Source organism: Delphinapterus leucas, chromosome 19 (genome assembly GCF_059928025.1).
Source record: "Delphinapterus leucas isolate spDelLeu-1000000601 "Yukka" chromosome 19, BTC_Dleu_Yukka2, whole genome shotgun sequence".
Classification (NCBI taxonomy): domain Eukaryota; kingdom Metazoa; phylum Chordata; class Mammalia; order Artiodactyla; family Monodontidae; genus Delphinapterus; species Delphinapterus leucas.
In genome coordinates this window covers 28,564,489-28,584,937 of record NC_143147.1, presented here as the reverse complement: position 1 = coordinate 28,584,937, position 20,449 = coordinate 28,564,489, and the positions used below count along the sequence as shown (strand labels likewise).

The following is a 20,449-nucleotide window of genomic DNA, read 5'->3' as shown; positions in this document are numbered from 1 at the left end:
GGGGCGTCTGGGGTGCGGCTGCCTTCCAGGGCCGCCTTCTGGCCGCCTGGCGGGCCGGGCCGGCGGGGAGCGCCCCCTCCGGCGCGCGCGCCGTGGTGGGAGGGGCCTGAGGAGGCGGGGCCTGCAGCGGGGCCCCGGCGCGGGCGGAGCCGGCGGCCACCACCCGCGGGCGAGTTAAAGGAGAAGGCGGAGCAGGAGGCAAAAAGCCTACAGCACCCGGTATTCCCAGGCGGTCTCCCATCCAAGTACTAACCAGGCCCGACCCTGCTTAGCTTCCGAGATCAGACGAGATCGGGCGCGTTCAGGGTGGTATGGCCGTAGACGGGACGGGGACGGCGGGCTGCCTCTTGAGGCCCACTTTCGCTGGCGCTTGCGCCTCACCGCCAGCCTGGCGGTCAGCCCGCCCCGGCAGGACCCCGTCGCCCGCCCAGGCAGGGGGAACGGAGGTCTCGGGTACCGGGCGGTGGCGGAGGCGGAGGGTTTGGCCACCCCCTCCCAGCCGAGGGCGGGCGTGACCCAGCGAACCCTTCGGCGCTTGGCGCCCCGCCCAAGATCCGGCCCGTCGCTCACAGGGACGTGGCCCCGGAGGCTTCAGGGCCCGGGGCCCGCGGTCCCTTGGGCATCGCCCCTGTCCGCCCACGCGGCGCTAGGCGCCGCCCGGCCGCAGCCCGGGCCGGCCCTCCTGCCCGACAGCAGCTGGCCCGAAGCCACTGGGAGCCACCATCGTGTCGCCACGGCCCCTCAGCCCCGGCGAGGCCACCCTTGCCCGCACACCACCCGCCGGGCTCAGTAGCCCGCCCCTGGCGGACGGCAGGCCAGGGGAAGCGGCCCCTGCCCTCGATCCCGCTCCCGCACCCGGCCGCGGCGGCGACACGGCGGGGGGCGGGGCTTTTGCCGGAGGGAGCTGTGGAGGGACACACCCACCGGCACACAGGTGGCGGCCCCGGGGCGGGTCGCCGGTGGTGGCGGCCAGGTGCAGGTCGAGGGGCTCGCTGGCGGAAGGCACGGCAATCGGGCCCGCGGCGGAGCCTGGGTCTGGGCCAGGCACCCCGGGGGCGTCTGGGGTGCGGCTGCCTTCCAGGGCCGCCTTCTGGCCGCCTGGCGGGCCGGGCTGGCGGGGAGCGCCCCCTCCGGCGCGCGCGCCGTGGTGGGAGGGGCCTGAGGAGGCGGGGCCTGCAGCGGGACCCGGGCGCGGGCGGAGCCGGCGGCCACCGCCCGCGGGCGAGTTAAAGGAGAAGGCGGAGCGGGAGGCAAAAACCCTACAGCACCCGGTATTCCCAGGCGGTCTCCCATCCAAGTACTAACCAGGCCCGACCCTGCTTAGCTTCCGAGATCAGACGAGATCGGGCGCGTTCAGGGTGGTATGGCCGTAGACGGGGGCGGGGACGGCGGGCTGCCTCTTGAGGCCCACTTTCGCTGGCGCTTGCGCCTCACCGCCAGCCTGGCGGTCAGCCCGCCCCGGCAGGACCCCGTCGCCCGCCCAGGCAGGGGGAACGGAGGTCTCGGGTACCGGGCGGTGGCGGAGGCGGAGGGTTTGGCCACCCCCTCCCAGCCGAGGGCGGGCGTGACCCAGCGAACCCTTCGGCGCTTGGCGCCCCGCCAAGATCCCGCCCGTCGCTCACAGGGACGTGGCCCCGGAGGCTTCAGTGCCCGGGGCCCGCGGTCCCTTGGGCATCGCCCCTGCCCGCCCACGCGGCGCTAGGCGCCGCCCAGCCGCAACCCGGGCCGGCCCTCCTGCCCGACAGCAGCTGGCCCGAAGCCACTGGGAGCCACCATCGTGTCGCCACGGCCCCTCAGCCCCGGCGAGGCCACCCTTGCCCGCACACCACCCGCCGAGCTCAGGAGCCCGCCCCTGGCGGCCGGCAGGCCCGGGGAAGCGGCCCCTGCCCTCGATCCCGCTCCCGCACCCGGCAGCGGCGGCGACACGGCGGGGGGCGGGGCTTTTGCCGGAGGGAGCTGTGGAGGGACACAGCCACCGGCACACAGGTGGCGGCCCCGGGGCGGGGCGCCGGTGGGGGCGGCCAGGTGCAGGTCGACGGGCTCGCTGGCCGAAGGGACGGCAACCGGGCCCGCGGCGGAGCCTGGGTCCGGGCCAGGCACCCCGGGGACGTCTGGGGTGCGGCTGCATTCCAGGGCCGCCTTCTGGCCGCCTGGCGGGCCGGGCCGGCGGGGAGCGCCCCCTCCGGCGCGCGTGCCGTGGTGGGAGGGGCCTGAGGAGGCGGGGCCTGCAGCGGGGCCCCGGCGCGGGCGGAGCCGGCGGCCACCGCCCGCGGGCGAGTTAAAGGAGAAGGCGGAGCGGGAGGCAAAAAGCCTACAGCACCCGGTATTCCCAGGCGGTCTCCCATCCAAGTACTAACCAGGCCCGACCCTGCTTAGCTTCCGAGATCAGACGAGATCGGGCGCGTTCAGGGTAGTATGGCCGTAGACGGGGGCGGGGACGGCGGGCTGCCTCTTGAGGCCCACTTTCGCTGGCGCTTGCGCCTCACCGCCAGCCTGGCGGTCAGCCCGCCCCGGCAGGACCCCGTCGCCCGCCCAGGCAGGGGGAACGGAGGTCTCGGGTACCAGGCGGTGGCGGAGGCGGAGGGTTTGGCCACCCCCTCCCAGCCGAGGGCGGGCGTGACCCAGCGAACCCTTCGGCGCTTGGCGCCCCGCCAAGATCCCGCCCGTCGCTCACAGGGACGTGGCCCCGGAGGCTTCAGTGCCCGGGGCCCGCGGTCCCTTGGGCATCGCCCCTGCCCGCCCACGCGGCGCTAGGCGCCGCCCAGCCGCAACCCGGGCCGGCCCTCCTGCCCGACAGCAGCTGGCCCGAAGCCACTGGGAGCCACCATCGTGTCGCCACGGCCCCTCAGCCCCGGCGAGGCCACCCTTGCCCGCACACCACCTGCCGGGCTCAGGAGCCCGCCCCTGGCGGCCGGCAGGCCCGGGGAAGCAGCCCCTGCCCTCGATCCCGCTCCCGCACCCGGCCGCGGCGGCGACACGGCGGGGGGCGAGGCTTTTGCCGGAGGGAGCTGTGGAGGGACACACCCACCGGCACACAGGTGGCGGCACCGGGGCGGGGCGCCGGTGGGGGCGGCCAGGTGCAGGTCGAGGGGCTCGCTGGCCGAAGGGACGGCAACCGGGCCCGCGGCGGAGCCTGGGTCCGGGCCAGGCACCCCGGGGGCGTCTGGGGTGCGGCTGCCTTCCAGGGCCGCCTTCTGGCCGCCTGGCGGGCCGGGCCGGCGGGGAGCGCCCCCTCCGGCGCGCGCGCCGTGGTGGGAGGGGCCTGAGGAGGCGGGGCCTGCAGCGGGGCCCCGGCGCGGGCGGAGCCGGCGGCCACCGCCCGCGGGCGAGTTAAAGGAGAAGGCGGAGCGGGAGGCAAAAAGCCTACAGCACCCGGTATTCCCAGGCGGTCTCCCATCCAAGTACTAACCAGGCCCGACCCTGCTTAGCTTCCGAGATCAGACGAGATCGGGCGCGTTCAGGGTGGTATGGCTGTAGACGGGACGGGGACGGCGGGCTGCCTCTTGAGGCCCACTTTCGCTGGCGCTTGCGCCTCACCGCCAGCCTGGCGGTCAGCCCGCCCCGGCAGGACCCCGTCGCCCGCCCAGGCAGGGGGAACGGAGGTCTCGGGTACCGGGCGGTGGCGGAGGCGGAGGGTTTGGCCACCCCCTCCCAGCCGAGGGCGGGCGTGACCCAGCGAACCCTTCGGCGCTTGGCGCCCCGCCCAAGATCCGGCCCGTCGCTCACAGGGACGTGGCCCCGGAGGCTTCAGGGCCCGGGGCCCGCGGTCCCTTGGGCATCGCCCCTGTCCGCCCACGCGGCGCTAGGCGCCGCCCGGCCGCAGCCCGGGCCGGCCCTCCTGCCCGACAGCAGCTGGCCCGAAGCCACTGGGAGCCACCATCGTGTCGCCACGGCCCCTCAGCCCCGGCGAGGCCACCCTTGCCCGCACACCACCCGCCGGGCTCAGTAGCCCGCCCCTGGCGGACGGCAGGCCAGGGGAAGCGGCCCCTGCCCTCGATCCCGCTCCCGCACCCGGCCGCGGCGGCGACACGGCGGGGGGCGGGGCTTTTGCCGGAGGGAGCTGTGGAGGGACACACCCACCGGGACACAGGTGGCGGCCCCGGGGCGGGTCGCCGGTGGTGGCGGCCAGGTGCAGGTCGAGGGGCTCGCTGGCGGAAGGCACGGCAATCGGGCCCGCGGCGGAGCCTGGGTCTGGGCCAGGCACCCCGGGGGCGTCTGGGGTGCGGCTGCCTTCCAGGGCCGCCTTCTGGCCGCCTGGCGGGCCGGGCTGGCGGGGAGCGCCCCCTCCGGCGCGCGCGCCGTGGTGGGAGGGGCCTGAGGAGGCGGGGCCTGCAGCGGGACCCGGGCGCGGGCGGAGCCGGCGGCCACCGCCCGCGGGCGAGTTAAAGGAGAAGGCGGAGCGGGAGGCAAAAACCCTACAGCACCCGGTATTCCCAGGCGGTCTCCCATCCAAGTACTAACCAGGCCCGACCCTGCTTAGCTTCCGAGATCAGACGAGATCGGGCGCGTTCAGGGTGGTATGGCCGTAGACGGGGGCGGGGACGGCGGGCTGCCTCTTGAGGACCACTTTCGCTGGCGCTTGCGCCTCACCGCCAGCCTGGCGGTCAGCCCGCCCCGGCAGGACCCCGTCGCCCGCCCAGGCAGGGGGAACGGAGGTCTCGGGTACCGGGCGGCGGCGGAGGCGGAGGGTTTGGCCACCCCCTCCCAGCCGAGGGCGGGCGTGACCCAGCGAACCCTTCGGCGCTTGGCGCCCCGCCAAGATCCCGCCCGTCGCTCACAGGGACGTGGCCCCGGAGGCTTCAGTGCCCGGGGCCCGCGGTCCCTTGGGCATCGCCCCTGCCCGCCCACGCGGCGCTAGGCGCCGCCCAGCCGCAAACCGGGCCGGCCCTCCTGCCCGACAGCAGCTGGCCCGAAGCCACTGGGAGCCACCATCGTGTCGCCACGGCCCCTCAGCCCCGGCGAGGCCACCCTTGCCCGCACACCACCCGCCGAGCTCAGGAGCCCGCCCCTGGCGGCCGGCAGGCCCGGGGAAGCGGCCCCTGCCCTCGATCCCGCTCCCGCACCCGGCAGCGGCGGCGACACGGCGGGGGGCGGGGCTTTTGCCGGAGGGAGCTGTGGAGGGACACAGCCACCGGCACACAGGTGGCGGCCCCGGGGCGGGGCGCCGGTGGGGGCGGCCAGGTGCAGGTCGACGGGCTCGCTGGCCGAAGGGACGGCAACCGGGCCCGCAGCGGAGCCTGGGTCCGGGCCAGGCACCCCGGGGGCGTCTGGGGTGCGGCTGCCTTCCAGGGCCGCCTTCTGGCCGCCTGGCGGGCCGGGCCGGCGGGGAGCGCCCCCTCCGGCGCGCGTGCCGTGGTGGGAGGGGCCTGAGGAGGCGGGGCCTGCAGCGGGGCCCCGGCGCGGGCGGAGCCGGCGGCCACCGCCCGCGGGCGAGTTAAAGGAGAAGGCGGAGCGGGAGGCAAAAAGCCTACAGCACCCGGTATTCCCAGGCGGTCTCCCATCCAAGTACTAACCAGGCCCGACCCTGCTTAGCTTCCGAGATCAGACGAGATCGGGCGCGTTCAGGGTAGTATGGCCGTAGACGGGGGCGGGGACGGCGGGCTGCCTCTTGAGGCCCACTTTCGCTGGCGCTTGCGCCTCACCGCCAGCCTGGCGGTCAGCCCGCCCCGGCAGGACCCCGTCGCCCGCCCAGGCAGGGGGAACGGAGGTCTCAGGTACCGGGCGGTGGCGGAGGCGGAGGGTTTGGCCACCCCCTCCCAGCCGAGGGCGGGCGTGACCCAGCGAACCCTTCGGCGCTTGGCGCCCCGCCAAGATCCCGCCCGTCGCTCACAGGGACGTGGCCCCGGAGGCTTCAGTGCCCGGGGCCCGCGGTCCCTTGGGCATCGCCCCTGCCCGCCCACGCGGCGCTAGGCGCCGCCCAGCCGCAACCCGGGCCGGCCCTCCTGCCCGACAGCAGCTGGCCCGAAGCCACTGGGAGCCACCATCGTGTCGCCACGGCCCCTCAGCCCCGGCGAGGCCACCCTTGCCCGCACACCACCTGCCGGGCTCAGGAGCCCGCCCCTGGCGGCCGGCAGGCCCGGGGAAGCAGCCCCTGCCCTCGATCCCGCTCCCGCACCCGGCCGCGGCGGCGACACGGCGGGGGGCGAGGCTTTTGCCGGAGGGAGCTGTGGAGGGACACACCCACCGGCACACAGGTGGCGGCACCGGGGCGGGGCGCCGGTGGGGGCGGCCAGGTGCAGGTCGAGGGGCTCGCTGGCCGAAGGGACGGCAACCGGGCCCGCGGCGGAGCCTGGGTCCGGGCCAGGCACCCCGGGGGCGTCTGGGGTGCGGCTGCCTTCCAGGGCCGCCTTCTGGCCGCCTGGCGGGCCGGGCCGGCGGGGAGCGCCCCCTCCGGCGCGCGCGCCGTGGTGGGAGGGGCCTGAGGAGGCGGGGCCTGCAGCGGGGCCCCGGCGCGGGCGGAGCCGGCGGCCACCACCCGCGGGCGAGTTAAAGGAGAAGGCGGAGCAGGAGGCAAAAAGCCTACAGCACCCGGTATTCCCAGGCGGTCTCCCATCCAAGTACTAACCAGGCCCGACCCTGCTTAGCTTCCGAGATCAGACGAGATCGGGCGCGTTCAGGGTGGTATGGCCGTAGACGGGACGGGGACGGCGGGCTGCCTCTTGAGGCCCACTTTCGCTGGCGCTTGCGCCTCACCGCCAGCCTGGCGGTCAGCCCGCCCCGGCAGGACCCCGTCGCCCGCCCAGGCAGGGGGAACGGAGGTCTCGGGTACCGGGCGGTGGCGGAGGCGGAGGGTTTGGCCACCCCCTCCCAGCCGAGGGCGGGCGTGACCCAGCGAACCCTTCGGCGCTTGGCGCCCCGCCCAAGATCCGGCCCGTCGCTCACAGGGACGTGGCCCCGGAGGCTTCAGGGCCCGGGGCCCGCGGTCCCTTGGGCATCGCCCCTGTCCGCCCACGCGGCGCTAGGCGCCGCCCGGCCGCAGCCCGGGCCGGCCCTCCTGCCCGACAGCAGCTGGCCCGAAGCCACTGGGAGCCACCATCGTGTCGCCACGGCCCCTCAGCCCCGGCGAGGCCACCCTTGCCCGCACACCACCCGCCGGGCTCAGTAGCCCGCCCCTGGCGGACGGCAGGCCAGGGGAAGCGGCCCCTGCCCTCGATCCCGCTCCCGCACCCGGCCGCGGCGGCGACACGGCGGGGGGCGGGGCTTTTGCCGGAGGGAGCTGTGGAGGGACACACCCACCGGCACACAGGTGGCGGCCCCGGGGCGGGTCGCCGGTGGTGGCGGCCAGGTGCAGGTCGAGGGGCTCGCTGGCGGAAGGCACGGCAATCGGGCCCGCGGCGGAGCCTGGGTCTGGGCCAGGCACCCCGGGGGCGTCTGGGGTGCGGCTGCCTTCCAGGGCCGCCTTCTGGCCGCCTGGCGGGCCGGGCTGGCGGGGAGCGCCCCCTCCGGCGCGCGCGCCGTGGTGGGAGGGGCCTGAGGAGGCGGGGCCTGCAGCGGGACCCGGGCGCGGGCGGAGCCGGCGGCCACCGCCCGCGGGCGAGTTAAAGGAGAAGGCGGAGCGGGAGGCAAAAACCCTACAGCACCCGGTATTCCCAGGCGGTCTCCCATCCAAGTACTAACCAGGCCCGACCCTGCTTAGCTTCCGAGATCAGACGAGATCGGGCGCGTTCAGGGTGGTATGGCCGTAGACGGGGGCGGGGACGGCGGGCTGCCTCTTGAGGCCCACTTTCGCTGGCGCTTGCGCCTCACCGCCAGCCTGGCGGTCAGCCCGCCCCGGCAGGACCCCGTCGCCCGCCCAGGCAGGGGGAACGGAGGTCTCGGGTACCGGGCGGTGGCGGAGGCGGAGGGTTTGGCCACCCCCTCCCAGCCGAGGGCGGGCGTGACCCAGCGAACCCTTCGGCGCTTGGCGCCCCGCCAAGATCCCGCCCGTCGCTCACAGGGACGTGGCCCCGGAGGCTTCAGTGCCCGGGGCCCGCGGTCCCTTGGGCATCGCCCCTGCCCGCCCACGCGGCGCTAGGCGCCGCCCAGCCGCAACCCGGGCCGGCCCTCCTGCCCGACAGCAGCTGGCCCGAAGCCACTGGGAGCCACCATCGTGTCGCCACGGCCCCTCAGCCCCGGCGAGGCCACCCTTGCCCGCACACCACCCGCCGAGCTCAGGAGCCCGCCCCTGGCGGCCGGCAGGCCCGGGGAAGCGGCCCCTGCCCTCGATCCCGCTCCCGCACCCGGCAGCGGCGGCGACACGGCGGGGGGCGGGGCTTTTGCCGGAGGGAGCTGTGGAGGGACACAGCCACCGGCACACAGGTGGCGGCCCCGGGGCGGGGCGCCGGTGGGGGCGGCCAGGTGCAGGTCGACGGGCTCGCTGGCCGAAGGGACGGCAACCGGGCCCGCGGCGGAGCCTGGGTCCGGGCCAGGCACCCCGGGGACGTCTGGGGTGCGGCTGCATTCCAGGGCCGCCTTCTGGCCGCCTGGCGGGCCGGGCCGGCGGGGAGCGCCCCCTCCGGCGCGCGTGCCGTGGTGGGAGGGGCCTGAGGAGGCGGGGCCTGCAGCGGGGCCCCGGCGCGGGCGGAGCCGGCGGCCACCGCCCGCGGGCGAGTTAAAGGAGAAGGCGGAGCGGGAGGCAAAAAGCCTACAGCACCCGGTATTCCCAGGCGGTCTCCCATCCAAGTACTAACCAGGCCCGACCCTGCTTAGCTTCCGAGATCAGACGAGATCGGGCGCGTTCAGGGTAGTATGGCCGTAGACGGGGGCGGGGACGGCGGGCTGCCTCTTGAGGCCCACTTTCGCTGGCGCTTGCGCCTCACCGCCAGCCTGGCGGTCAGCCCGCCCCGGCAGGACCCCGTCGCCCGCCCAGGCAGGGGGAACGGAGGTCTCGGGTACCAGGCGGTGGCGGAGGCGGAGGGTTTGGCCACCCCCTCCCAGCCGAGGGCGGGCGTGACCCAGCGAACCCTTCGGCGCTTGGCGCCCCGCCAAGATCCCGCCCGTCGCTCACAGGGACGTGGCCCCGGAGGCTTCAGTGCCCGGGGCCCGCGGTCCCTTGGGCATCGCCCCTGCCCGCCCACGCGGCGCTAGGCGCCGCCCAGCCGCAACCCGGGCCGGCCCTCCTGCCCGACAGCAGCTGGCCCGAAGCCACTGGGAGCCACCATCGTGTCGCCACGGCCCCTCAGCCCCGGCGAGGCCACCCTTGCCCGCACACCACCTGCCGGGCTCAGGAGCCCGCCCCTGGCGGCCGGCAGGCCCGGGGAAGCAGCCCCTGCCCTCGATCCCGCTCCCGCACCCGGCCGCGGCGGCGACACGGCGGGGGGCGAGGCTTTTGCCGGAGGGAGCTGTGGAGGGACACACCCACCGGCACACAGGTGGCGGCACCGGGGCGGGGCGCCGGTGGGGGCGGCCAGGTGCAGGTCGAGGGGCTCGCTGGCCGAAGGGACGGCAACCGGGCCCGCGGCGGAGCCTGGGTCCGGGCCAGGCACCCCGGGGGCGTCTGGGGTGCGGCTGCCTTCCAGGGCCGCCTTCTGGCCGCCTGGCGGGCCGGGCCGGCGGGGAGCGCCCCCTCCGGCGCGCGCGCCGTGGTGGGAGGGGCCTGAGGAGGCGGGGCCTGCAGCGGGGCCCCGGCGCGGGCGGAGCCGGCGGCCACCGCCCGCGGGCGAGTTAAAGGAGAAGGCGGAGCAGGAGGCAAAAAGCCTACAGCACCCGGTATTCCCAGGCGGTCTCCCATCCAAGTACTAACCAGGCCCGACCCTGCTTAGCTTCCGAGATCAGACGAGATCGGGCGCGTTCAGGGTGGTATGGCCGTAGACGGGGGCGGGGACGGCGGGCTGCCTCCTGAGGCCCACTTTCGCTGTCGCTTGCGCCTCACCGCCAGCCTGGCGGTCAGCCCGCCCCGGCAGGACCCCGTCGCCCGCCCAGGCAGGGGGAGCGGAGGTCTCGGGTACCAGGCGGTGGCGGAGGCGGAGGGTTTGGCCACCCCCTCCCAGCCGAGGGCGGGCGTGACCCAGCGAACCCTTCGGCGCTTGGCGCCCCGCCCAAGATCCGGCCCGTCGCTCACAGGGACGTGGCCCCGGAGGCTTCAGGGCCCGGGGCCCGCGGTCCCTTGGGCATCGCCCCTGTCCGCCCACGCGGCGCTAGGCGCCTCCCGGCCGCAGCCCGGGCCGGCCCTCCTGCCCGACAGCAGCTGGCCCGAAGCCACTGGGAGCCACCATCGTGTCGCCACGGCCCCTCAGCCCCGGCGAGGCCACCCTTGCCCGCACACCACCCGCCGAGCTCAGGAGCCCGCCCCTGGCGGCTGGCAGGCCCGGGGAAGCGGCCCCTGCCCTCGATCCCGCTCCCGCACCCGGCCGCGGCGGCGACACGGCGGGGGGCGGGGCTTTTGCCGGAGGGAGCTGTGGAGGGACACACCCACCGGCACACAGGTGGCGGCCCCGGGGCGGGGCGCCGGTGGGGGCGGCCAGGTGCAGGTCGACGGGCTCGCTGGCCGAAGGCACGGCAACCGGGCCCGCGGCGGAGCCTGGGTCCGGGCCAGGCACCCCGGGGGCGTCTGGGGTGCGGCTGCCTTCCAGGGCCGCCTTCTGGCCCCCTGGCGGGCCGGGCCGGCGGGGAGCGCCCCCTCCGGCGCGCGCGCCGTGGTGGGAGGGGACTGAGGAGGCGGGGCCTGCAGCGGGGCCCCGGCGCGGGCGGAGCCGGCGGCCACCGCCCGAGGGCGAGTTAAAGGAGAAGGCGGAGCGGGAGGCAAAAAGCCTACAGCACCCGGTATTCCCAGGCGGTCTCCCATCCAAGTACTAACCAGGCCCGACCCTGCTTAGCTTCCGAGATCAGACGAGATCGGGCGCGTTCAGGGTGGTATGGCCGTAGACGGGACGGGGACGGCGGGCTGCCTCTTGAGGCCCACTTTCGCTGGCGCTTGCGCCTCACCGCCAGCCTGGCGGTCAGCCCGCCCCGGCAGGACCCCGTCGCCCGCCCAGGCAGGGGGAACGGAGGTCTCGGGTACCGGGCGGTGGCGGAGGCGGAGGGTTTGGCCACCCCCTCCCAGCCGAGGGCGGGCGTGACCCAGCGAACCCTTCGGCGCTTGGCGCCCCGCCCAAGATCCGGCCCATCGCTCACAGGGACGTGGCCCCGGAGGCTTCAGGGCCCGGGGCCCGCGGTCCCTTGGGCATCGCCCCTGCCCGCCCACGCGGCGCTAGGCGCCGCCCAGCCGCAGCCCGGGGCGGCCCTCCTGCCCGACAGCAGCTGGCCCGAAACCACTGGGAGCCACCATCGTGTCGCCACGGCCCCTCAGCCCCGGCGAGGCCACCCTTGCCCGCACACCACCCGCCGAGCTCAGGAGCCCGCCCCTGGCGGCCGGCAGGCCCGGGGAAGAGGCCCCTGCCCTCGATCCCGCTCCCGCACCCGGCCGCGGCGGCGACACGGCGGGGGGCGGGGCTTTTGCCGGAGGGAGCTGTGGAGGGACACACCCACCGGCACACAGGTGGCGGCCCCGGGGCGGGGCGCCGGAGGGGGCGGCCAGGTGCAGGTCGAGGGGCTCGCTGGCCGAAGGGACGGCAACCGGGCCCGCGGCGGAGCCTGGGTCCGGGCCAGGCACCCTGGGGGCGTCTGGGGTGCGGCTGCCTTCCAGGGCCGCCTTCTGGCCGCCTGGCGGGCCGGGCCGGCGGGGAGCGCCCCCTCCGGCGCGTGCGCCGTGGTGGGAGGGGCCTGAGGAGGAGGGGCCTGCAGCGGGGCCCCGGCGCGGGCGGAGCCGGCGGCCACCGCCCGCGGGCGAGTAAAGGAGAAGGCGGAGCGGGAGGCAAAAAGCCTACAGCACCCGGTATTCCCAGGCGGTCTCCCATCCAAGTACTAACCAGGCCCGACCCTGCTTAGCTTCCGAGATCAGACGAGATCGGGCGCGTTCAGGGTGGTATGGCCGTAGACGGGGGCGGGGACGGCGGGCTGCCTCTTGAGGCCCACTTTCGCTGGCGCTTGCGCCTCACCGCCAGCCTGGCGGTCAGCCCGCCCCGGCAGGACCACGTCGCCCGCCCAGGCAGGGGGAACGGAGGTCTCGGGTACCGGGCGGTGGCGGAGGCGGAGGGTTTGGCCACCCCCTCCCAGCCGAGGGCGGGCGTGACCCAGCGAACCCTTCCGCGCTTGGCGCCCCGCCCAAGATCCGGCCCGTCGCTCACATGGACGTGGCCCCGGAGGCTTCAGGGCCCGGAGCCCGCGGTCCCTTGGGCATCGCACCTGCCCGCCCACGCGGCGCTAGGCGCCGCCCAGCCGCAGCCCGGGCCGGCCCTCCTGCCCGACAGCAGCTGGCCCGAAGCCACTAGGAGCCACCATCGTGTCGCCACGGCCCCTCAGCCCCGGCGAGGCCACCCTTGCCCGCACACCACCCGCCGAGATCAGGAGCCCGCCCCTGGCGGCCGGCAGGCCCGGGGAAGCGGCCCCTGCCCTCGATCCCGCTCCCGCACCCGGCAGCGGCGGCGACACGGCGGGGGGCGGGGCTTTTGCCGGAGGGAGCTGTGGAGGGACACACCCACCGGCACACAGGTGGCGGCCCCGTGGCGGGGCGCCGGTGGGGGCGGCCAGGTGCAGGTCGACGGGCTCGCTGGCCGAAGGGACGGCAACCGGGCCCGCGGCGGAGCCTGGGTCCGGGCCAGGCACCCCGGGGGCGTCTGGGGTGCGGCTGCCTTCCAGGGCCGCCTTCTGGCCGCCAGGCGGGCCGGGCCGGCGGGGAGCGCACCCTCCGGCGCGCGCGCCGTGGTGGGAGGGGCCTGAGGAGGCGGGGCCTGCAGCGGGGGCCCGGCGCGGGCGGAGCCGGCGGCCACCGCCCGCGGGCGAGTTAAAGGAGAAGGCGGAGCGGGAGGCAAAATGCCTACAACACCCGGTATTCCCAGGCGGTCTCCCATCCAAGTACTAACCAGGCCCGACCCTGCTTAGCTTCCGAGATCAGACGAGATCGGGCGCGTTCAGGGTGGTATGGCCGTAGACGGGACGGGGACGGCGGGCTGCCTCTTGAGGCCCACTTTCGCTGGCGCTTGCGCCTCACCGCCAGCCTGGCGGTCAGCCCGCCCCGGCAGGACCCCGTCGCCCGCCCAGGCAGGGGGAACGGAGGTCTCGGGTACCGGGCGGTGGCGGAGGCGGAGGGTTTGGCCACCCCCTCCCAGCCGAGGGCGGGCGTGACCCAGCGAACCCTTCGGCGCTTGGCGCCCCGCCCAAGATCCGGCCCGTCGCTCACAGGGACGTGGCCCCGGAGGCTTCAGGGCCCGGGGTCCGCGGTCCCTTGGGCATCGCCCCTGCCCGACCACGCGGCGCTAGGCGCCGCCCGGCCGCATCCCGGGCCGGCCCTCCTGCCCGACAGCAGCTGGCCCGAAGCCACTGGGAGCCACCATCGTGTCGCCACGGCCCCACAGCCCCGGCGAGGCCACCCTTGCCCGCACACCACCCGCCGAGCTCAGGAGCCCGCCCCTGGCGGCCGGCAGGCCCGGGGAAGCGGCCCCTGCCCTCGATCCCGCTCCCGCACACGGCCGCGGCGGCGACACGGCGGGGGCTGGGCTTTTGCCAGAGGGAGCTGTGGAGGGACACACCCACCGGCACACAGGTGGCGGCCCCGGGGCGGGGCGCCGGTGGGGGCGGCCAGGTGCAGGTCGACGGGCTCGCTGGCCGAAGGCACGGCAACCGGGCCCGCGGCGGAGCCTGGGTCCGGGCCAGGCACCCCGGGGGCGTCTGGGGTGCGGCTGCCTTCCAGGGCCGCCTTCTGGCCCCCTGGCGGGCCGGGCCGGCGGGGAGCGCCCCCTCCGGCGCGCGCGCCGTGGTGGGAGGGGACTGAGGAGGCGGGGCCTGCAGCGGGGCCCCGGCGCGGGCGGAGCCGGCGGCCACCGCCCGAGGGCGAGTTAAAGGAGAAGGCGGAGCGGGAGGCAAAAAGCCTACAGCACCCGGTATTCCCAGGCGGTCTCCCATCCAAGTACTAACCAGGCCCGACCCTGCTTAGCTTCCGAGATCAGACGAGATCGGGCGCGTTCAGGGTGGTATGGCCGTAGACGGGACGGGGACGGCGGGCTGCCTCTTGAGGCCCACTTTCGCTGGCGCTTGCGCCTCACAGCCAGCCTGGCGGTCAGCCCGCCCCGGCAGGACCCCGTCGCCCGCCCAGGCAGGGGGAACGGAGGTCTCGGGTACCGGGCGGTGGCGGAGGCGGAGGGTTTGGCCACCCCCTCCCAGCCGAGGGCGGGCGTGACCCAGCGAACACTTCGGCGCTTGGCGCCCCGCCCAAGATCCGGCCCGTCGCTCACAGGGACGTGGCCCCGGAGGCTTCAGGGCCCGGGGCCCGCGGTCCCTTGGGCATCGCCCCTGCCCGCCCACGCGGCGCTAGGCGCCGCCCAGCCGCAGCCCGGGGCGGCCCTCCTGCCCGACAGCAGCTGGCCCGAAACCACTGGGAGCCACCATCGTGTCGCCACGGCCCCTCAGCCCCGGCGAGGCCACCCTTGCCCGCACACCACCCGCCGAGCTCAGGAGCCCGCCCCTGGCGGCCGGCAGGCCCGGGGAAGAGGCCCCTGCCCTCGATCCCGCTCCCGCACCCGGCCGCGGCGGCGACACGGCGGGGGGCGGGGCTTTTGCCGGAGGGAGCTGTGGAGGGACACACCCACCGGCACACAGGTGGCGGCCCCGGGGCGGGGCGCCGGAGGGGGCGGCCAGGTGCAGGTCGAGGGGCTCGCTGGCCGAAGGGACGGCAACCGGGCCCGCGGCGGAGCCTGGGTCCGGGCCAGGCACGCTGGGGGCGTCTGGGGTGCGGCTGCCTTCCAGGGCCGCCTTCTGGCCGCCTGGCGGGCCGGGCCGGCGGGGAGCGCCCCCTCCGGCGCGTGCGCCGTGGTGGGAGGGGCCTGAGGAGGAGGGGCCTGCAGCGGGGCCCCGGCGCGGGCGGAGCCGGCGGCCACCGCCCGCGGGCGAGTAAAGGAGAAGGCGGAGCGGGAGGCAAAAAGCCTACAGCACCCGGTATTCCCAGGCGGTCTCCCATCCAAGTACTAACCAGGCCCGACCCTGCTTAGCTTCCGAGATCAGACGAGATCGGGCGCGTTCAGGGTGGTATGGCCGTAGACGGGGGCGGGGACGGCGGGCTGCCTCTTGAGGCCCACTTTCGCTGGCGCTTGCGCCTCACCGCCAGCCTGGCGGTCAGCCCGCCCCGGCAGGACCACGTCGCCCGCCCAGGCAGGGGGAACGGAGGTCTCGGGTACCGGGCGGTGGCGGAGGCGGAGGGTTTGGCCACCCCCTCCCAGCCGAGGGCGGGCGTGACCCAGCGAACCCTTCCGCGCTTGGCGCCCCGCCCAAGATCCGGCCCGTCGCTCACATGGACGTGGCCCCGGAGGCTTCAGGGCCCGGAGCCCGCGGTCCCTTGGGCATCGCACCTGCCCGCCCACGCGGCGCTAGGCGCCGCCCAGCCGCAGCCCGGGCCGGCCCTCCTGCCCGACAGCAGCTGGCCCGAAGCCACTAGGAGCCACCATCGTGTCGCCACGGCCCCTCAGCCCCGGCGAGGCCACCCTTGCCCGCACACCACCCGCCGAGATCAGGAGCCCGCACCTGGCGGCCGGCAGGCCCGGGGAAGCGGCCCCTGCCCTCGATCCCGCTCCCGCACCCGGCAGCGGCGGCGACACGGCGGGGGGCGGGGCTTTTGCCGGAGGGAGCTGTGGAGGGACACACCCACCGGCACACAGGTGGCGGCCCCGTGGCGGGGCGCCGGTGGGGGCGGCCAGGTGCAGGTCGACGGGCTCGCTGGCCGAAGGGACGGCAACCGGGCCCGCGGCGGAGCCTGGGTCCGGGCCAGGCACCCCGGGGGCGTCTGGGGTGCGGCTGCCTTCCAGGGCCGCCTTCTGGCCGCCAGGCGGGCCGGGCCGGCGGGGAGCGCACCCTCCGGCGCGCGCGCCGTGGTGGGAGGGGCCTGAGGAGGCGGGGCCTGCAGCGGGGCCCCGGCGCGGGCGGAGCCGGCGGCCACCGCCCGCGGGCGAGTTAAAGGAGAAGGCGGAGCGGGAGGCAAAATGCCTACAACACCCGGTATTCCCAGGCGGTCTCCCATCCAAGTACTAACCAGGCCCGACCCTGCTTAGCTTCCGAGATCAGACGAGATCGGGCGCGTTCAGGGTAGTATGGCCGTAGACGGGGGCGGGGACGGCGGGCTGCCTCTTGAGGCCCACTTTCGCTGGCGCTTGCGCCTCACCGCCAGCCTGGCGGTCAGCCCGCCCCGGCAGGACCCCGTCGCCCGCCCAGCCAGGGGGAACGGAGGTCTCGGGTACCGGGCGGTGGCGGAGGCGGAGGGTTTGGCCACCCCCTCCCAGCCGAGGGCGGCGTGACCCAGCGAACCCTTCGGCGCTTGGCGCCCCGCCAAGATCCCGCCCGTCGCTCACAGGGACGTGGCCCCGGAGGCTTCAGTGCCCGGGGCCCGCGGTCCCTTGGGCATCGCCCCTGCCCGCCCACGCGGCGCTAGGCGCCGCCCAGCCGCAGCCCGGGCCGGCCCTCCTGCCCGACAGCAGCTGGCCCGAAGCCACTGGGAGCCACCATCGTGTCGCCACGGCCCCTCAGCCCCGGCGAGGCCACCCTTGCCCGCACACCACCCGCCGAGCTCAGGAGCCCGCCCCTGGCGGCCGGCAGGCCCGGGGAAGCGGCCCCTGCCCTCGATCCCGCTCCCGCACCCGGCCGCGGCGGCGACACGGCGGGGGGCGGGGCTTTTGCCGGAGGGAGCTGTGGAGGGACACACCCACCGGCACACAGGTGGCGGCCCCGGGGCGGGGCGCCGGTGGGGGCGGCCAGGTGCAGGTCGAGGGGCTCGCTGGCGGAAGGCACGGCAATCGGGCCCGCGGCGGAGCCTGGGTCCGGGCCAGGCACCCCGGGGGCGTCTGGGGTGCGGCTGCCTTCCAGGGCCGCCTTCTGGCCGCCTGGCGGGCCGGGCTGGCGGGGAGCGCCCCCTCCGGCGCGCGCGCCGTGGTGGGAGGGGCCTGAGGAGGCGGGGCCTGCAGCGGGGCCCCGGCGCGGGCGGAGCCGGCGGCCACCGCCCGCGGGCGAGTTAAAGGAGAAGGCGGAGCGGGAGGCAAAAACCCTACAGCACCCGGTATTCCCAGGCGGTCTCCCATCCAAGTACTAACCAGGCCCGACCCTGCTTAGCTTCCGAGATCAGACGAGATCGGGCGCGTTCAGGGTGGTATGGCCGTAGACGGGGGCGGGGACGGCGGGCTGCCTCTTGAGGCCCACTTTCGCTGGCGCTTGCGCCTCACCGCCAGCCTGGCGGTCAGCCCGCCCCGGCAGGACCCCGTCGCCCGCCCAGGCAGGGGGAACGGAGGTCTCGGGTACCGGGCGGTGGCGGAGGCGGAGGGTTTGGCCACCCCCTCCCAGCCGAGGGCGGGCGTGACCCAGCGAACCCTTCGGCGCTAGGCGCCCCGCCCAAGATCCGGCCCGTCGCTCACAGGGACGTGGCCCCGGAGGCTTCAGGGCCCGGGGCCCGCGGTCCCTTGGGCATCGCCCCTGCCCGCCCACGCGGCGCTAGGCGCCGCCCAGCCGCAGCCCGGGCCGGCCCTCCTGCCCGACAGCAGCTGGCACGAAGCCACTGGGAGCCACCATCGTGTCGCCACGGCCCCTCAGCCCCGGCGAGGCCACCCTTGCCCGCACACCACCCGCCGAGCTCAGGAGCCCGCCCCTGGCGGCCGGCAGGCCCGGGGAAGCGGCCCCTGCCCTCGATCCCGCTCCCGCACCCGGCAGCGGCGGCGACACGGCGGGGGGCGGGGCTTTTGCCGGAGGGAGCTGTGGAGGGACACACCCACCGGCACACAGGGGGCGGCCCCGGGGCGGGGCGCCGGTGGGGGCGGCCAGGTGCAGGTCGACGGGCTCGCTGGCCGAAGGGACGGCAACCGGGCCCGCGGCGGAGCCTGGGTCCGGGCCAGGCACCCCGGGGGCGTCTGGGGTGCGGCTGCCTTCCAGGGCCGCCTTCTGGCCGCCTGGCGGGCCGGGCTGGCGGGGAGCGCCCCCTCCGGCGCGCGCGCCGTGGTGGGAGGGGCCTGAGGAGGCGGGGCCTGCAGCGGGGCCCCGGCGCGGGCGGAGCCGGCGTCCACCGCCCGCGGGCGATTTAAAGGAGAAGGCGGAGCGGGAGGCAAAAATCCTACAGCACCCGGTATTCCCAGGCGGTCTCCCATCCAAGTACTAACCAGGCCCGACCCTGCTTAGCTTCCGAGATCAGACGAGATCGGGCGCGTTCAGGGTGGTATGGCCGTAGACGGGGGCGGGGACGGCGGGCTGCCTCTTGAGGCCCACTTTCGCTGGCGCTTGCGCCTCACCGCCAGCCTGGCGGTCAGCCCGCCCCGGCAGGACCCCGTCGCCCGCCCAGGCAGGGGGAACGGAGGTCTCGGGTACCGGGCGGTGGCGGAGGCGGAGGGTTTGGCCACCCCCTCCCAGCCGAGGGCGGGCGTGACCCAGCGAACCCTTCGGCGCTAGGCGCCCCGCCCAAGATCCGGCCCGTCGCTCACAGGGACGTGGCCCCGGAGGCTTCAGGGCCCGGGGCCCGCGGTCCCTTGGGCATCGCCCCTGCCCGCCCACGCGGCGCTAGGCGCCGCCCAGCCGCAGCCCGGTCCGGCCCTCCTGCCCGACAGCAGCTGGCACGAAGCCACTGGGAGCCACCATCGTGTCGCCACGGCCCCTCAGCCCCGGCGAGGCCACCCTTGCCCGCACACCACCCGCCGAGCTCAGGAGCCCGCCCCTGGCGGCCGGCAGGCCCGGGGAAGCGGCCCCTGCCCTCGATCCCGCTCCCGCACCCGGCAGCGGCGGCGACACGGCGGGGGGCGGGGCTTTTGCCGGAGGGAGCTGTGGAGGGACACACCCACCGGCACACAGGTGGCGGCCCCGGGGCGGGGCGCCGGTGGGGGCGGCCAGGTGCAGGTCGACGGGCTCGCTGGCCGAAGGGACGGCAACCGGGCCCGCGGCGGAGCCTGGGTCCGGGCCAGGCACCCCGGGGGCGTCTGGGGTGCGGCTGCCTTCCAGGGCCGCCTTCTTGCCGCCTGGCGGGCCGGGCCGGCGGGGAGCGCCCCCTCCGGCGCGCGTGCCGTGGTGGGAGGGGCCTGAGGAGGCGGGGCCTGCAGCGGGGCCCCGGCGCGGGCGGAGCCGGCGGCCACCGCCCGCGGGCGATTTAAAGGAGAAGGCGGAGCGGGAGGCAAAAAGGCTACAGCACCCGGTATTCCCAGGCGGTCTCCCATCCAAGTACTAACCAGGCCCGACCCTGCTTAGCTTCCGAGATCAGACGAGATCGGGCGCGTTCAGGGTAGTATGGCCGTAGACGGGGGCGGGGACGGCGGGCTGCCTCTTGAGGCCCACTTTCGCTGGCGCTTGCGCCTCACCGCCAGCCTGGCGGTCAGCCCGCCCCGGCAGGACCCCGTCGCCCGCCCAGGCAGGGGGAACGGAGGTCTCGGGTACCGGGCGGTGGCGGAGGCGGAGGGTTTGGCCACCCCCTCCCAGCCGAGGGCGGGCGTGACCCAGCGAACCCTTCGGCGCTTGGCGCCCCGCCAAGATCCCGCCCGTCGCTCACAGGGACGTGGCCCCGGAGGCTTCAGTGCCCGGGGCCCGCGGTCCCTTGGGCATCGCCCCTGCCCGCCCACGCGGCGCTAGGCGCCGCCCAGCCGCAACCCGGGCCGGCCCTCCTGCCCGACAGCAGCTGGCCCGAAGCCACTGGGAGCCACCATCGTGTCGCCACGGCCCCTCAGCCCCGGCGAGGCCACCCTTGCCCGCACACCACCCGCCGAGCTCAGGAGCCCGCCCCTGGCGGCCGGCAGGCCCGGGGAAGCGGCCCCTGCCCTCGATCCCGCTCCCGCACCTGGCAGCGGCGGCGACACGGCGGGGGGCGGGGCTTTTGCCGGAGGGAGCTGTGGAGGGACACAGCCACCGGCACACAGGTGGCGGCCCCGGGGCGGGGCGCCGGTGGGGGCGGCCAGGTGCAGGTCGACGGGCTCGCTGGCCGAAGGGACGGCAACCGGGCCCGCGGCGGAGCCTGGGTCCGGGCCAGGCACCCCGGGGGCGTCTGGGGTGCGGCTGCCTTCCAGGGCCGCCTTCTGGCCGCCTGGCGGGCCGGGCCGGCGGGGAGCGCCCCCTCCGGCGCGCGTGCCGTGGTGGGAGGGGCCTGAGGAGGCGGGGCCTGCAGCGGGGCCCCGGCGCGGGCGGAGCCGGCGGCCACCGCCCGCGGGCGAGTTAAAGGAGAAGGCGGAGCGGGAGGCAAAAAGCCTACAGCACCCGGTATTCCCAGGCGGTCTCCCATCCAAGTACTAACCAGGCCCGACCCTGCTTAGCTTCCGAGATCAGACGAGATCGGGCGCGTTCAGGGTAGTATGGCCGTAGACGGGGGCGGGGACGGCGGGCTGCCTCTTGAGGCCCACTTTCGCTGGCGCTTGCGCCTCACCGCCAGCCTGGCGGTCAGCCCGCCCCGGCAGGACCCCGTCGCCCGCCCAGGCAGGGGGAACGGAGGTCTCGGGTACCG

At 76.7% G+C, this 20,449-nt stretch overlaps 20 non-coding genes across 20 annotated transcripts; all 20 read right to left on the bottom strand.

Annotated features, from left to right (window-relative positions):
- Window positions 1–204: 204 nt before the first annotated feature.
- LOC149745260 (5S ribosomal RNA) lies at window positions 205–323 on the bottom strand. Its single transcript, XR_016390651.1, has one exon. It is a non-coding gene; the product is annotated as a 5S ribosomal RNA (ribosomal RNA).
- A 933-nt stretch (window positions 324–1,256) lies between these two features.
- LOC149745259 (5S ribosomal RNA) lies at window positions 1,257–1,375 on the bottom strand. The gene has a single exon (XR_016390002.1). It is a non-coding gene; the product is annotated as a 5S ribosomal RNA (ribosomal RNA).
- Window positions 1,376–2,308: 933 nt separating this feature from the next.
- Window positions 2,309–2,427, bottom strand: LOC149745258 (5S ribosomal RNA). The gene has a single exon (XR_016389785.1). It is a non-coding gene; the product is annotated as a 5S ribosomal RNA (ribosomal RNA).
- A 933-nt stretch (window positions 2,428–3,360) lies between these two features.
- On the bottom strand, window positions 3,361–3,479 carry LOC149745257 (5S ribosomal RNA). The gene has a single exon (XR_016389641.1). It is a non-coding gene; the product is annotated as a 5S ribosomal RNA (ribosomal RNA).
- A 933-nt stretch (window positions 3,480–4,412) lies between these two features.
- On the bottom strand, window positions 4,413–4,531 carry LOC149745256 (5S ribosomal RNA). Its single transcript, XR_016390001.1, has one exon. It is a non-coding gene; the product is annotated as a 5S ribosomal RNA (ribosomal RNA).
- Window positions 4,532–5,464: 933 nt separating this feature from the next.
- LOC149745255 (5S ribosomal RNA) lies at window positions 5,465–5,583 on the bottom strand. The gene has a single exon (XR_016389783.1). It is a non-coding gene; the product is annotated as a 5S ribosomal RNA (ribosomal RNA).
- Window positions 5,584–6,516: 933 nt separating this feature from the next.
- LOC149745254 (5S ribosomal RNA) lies at window positions 6,517–6,635 on the bottom strand. The gene has a single exon (XR_016390649.1). It is a non-coding gene; the product is annotated as a 5S ribosomal RNA (ribosomal RNA).
- Window positions 6,636–7,568: 933 nt separating this feature from the next.
- Window positions 7,569–7,687, bottom strand: LOC149745253 (5S ribosomal RNA). The gene has a single exon (XR_016390000.1). It is a non-coding gene; the product is annotated as a 5S ribosomal RNA (ribosomal RNA).
- Window positions 7,688–8,620: 933 nt separating this feature from the next.
- On the bottom strand, window positions 8,621–8,739 carry LOC149745252 (5S ribosomal RNA). Its single transcript, XR_016389782.1, has one exon. It is a non-coding gene; the product is annotated as a 5S ribosomal RNA (ribosomal RNA).
- Window positions 8,740–9,672: 933 nt separating this feature from the next.
- Window positions 9,673–9,791, bottom strand: LOC149745251 (5S ribosomal RNA). The gene has a single exon (XR_016390648.1). It is a non-coding gene; the product is annotated as a 5S ribosomal RNA (ribosomal RNA).
- Window positions 9,792–10,725: 934 nt separating this feature from the next.
- Window positions 10,726–10,844, bottom strand: LOC149745250 (5S ribosomal RNA). Its single transcript, XR_016390647.1, has one exon. It is a non-coding gene; the product is annotated as a 5S ribosomal RNA (ribosomal RNA).
- Window positions 10,845–11,776: 932 nt separating this feature from the next.
- Window positions 11,777–11,895, bottom strand: LOC149745249 (5S ribosomal RNA). The gene has a single exon (XR_016390646.1). It is a non-coding gene; the product is annotated as a 5S ribosomal RNA (ribosomal RNA).
- A 934-nt stretch (window positions 11,896–12,829) lies between these two features.
- On the bottom strand, window positions 12,830–12,948 carry LOC149745248 (5S ribosomal RNA). Its single transcript, XR_016389898.1, has one exon. It is a non-coding gene; the product is annotated as a 5S ribosomal RNA (ribosomal RNA).
- A 932-nt stretch (window positions 12,949–13,880) lies between these two features.
- On the bottom strand, window positions 13,881–13,999 carry LOC149745247 (5S ribosomal RNA). The gene has a single exon (XR_016390645.1). It is a non-coding gene; the product is annotated as a 5S ribosomal RNA (ribosomal RNA).
- A 932-nt stretch (window positions 14,000–14,931) lies between these two features.
- On the bottom strand, window positions 14,932–15,050 carry LOC149745246 (5S ribosomal RNA). The gene has a single exon (XR_016390644.1). It is a non-coding gene; the product is annotated as a 5S ribosomal RNA (ribosomal RNA).
- A 934-nt stretch (window positions 15,051–15,984) lies between these two features.
- LOC149745245 (5S ribosomal RNA) lies at window positions 15,985–16,103 on the bottom strand. Its single transcript, XR_016390219.1, has one exon. It is a non-coding gene; the product is annotated as a 5S ribosomal RNA (ribosomal RNA).
- Window positions 16,104–17,035: 932 nt separating this feature from the next.
- LOC149745244 (5S ribosomal RNA) lies at window positions 17,036–17,154 on the bottom strand. The gene has a single exon (XR_016389999.1). It is a non-coding gene; the product is annotated as a 5S ribosomal RNA (ribosomal RNA).
- Window positions 17,155–18,088: 934 nt separating this feature from the next.
- On the bottom strand, window positions 18,089–18,207 carry LOC149745243 (5S ribosomal RNA). Its single transcript, XR_016389926.1, has one exon. It is a non-coding gene; the product is annotated as a 5S ribosomal RNA (ribosomal RNA).
- Window positions 18,208–19,141: 934 nt separating this feature from the next.
- On the bottom strand, window positions 19,142–19,260 carry LOC149745242 (5S ribosomal RNA). Its single transcript, XR_016390125.1, has one exon. It is a non-coding gene; the product is annotated as a 5S ribosomal RNA (ribosomal RNA).
- A 933-nt stretch (window positions 19,261–20,193) lies between these two features.
- LOC149745241 (5S ribosomal RNA) lies at window positions 20,194–20,312 on the bottom strand. The gene has a single exon (XR_016389781.1). It is a non-coding gene; the product is annotated as a 5S ribosomal RNA (ribosomal RNA).
- Window positions 20,313–20,449: the final 137 nt, after the last annotated feature.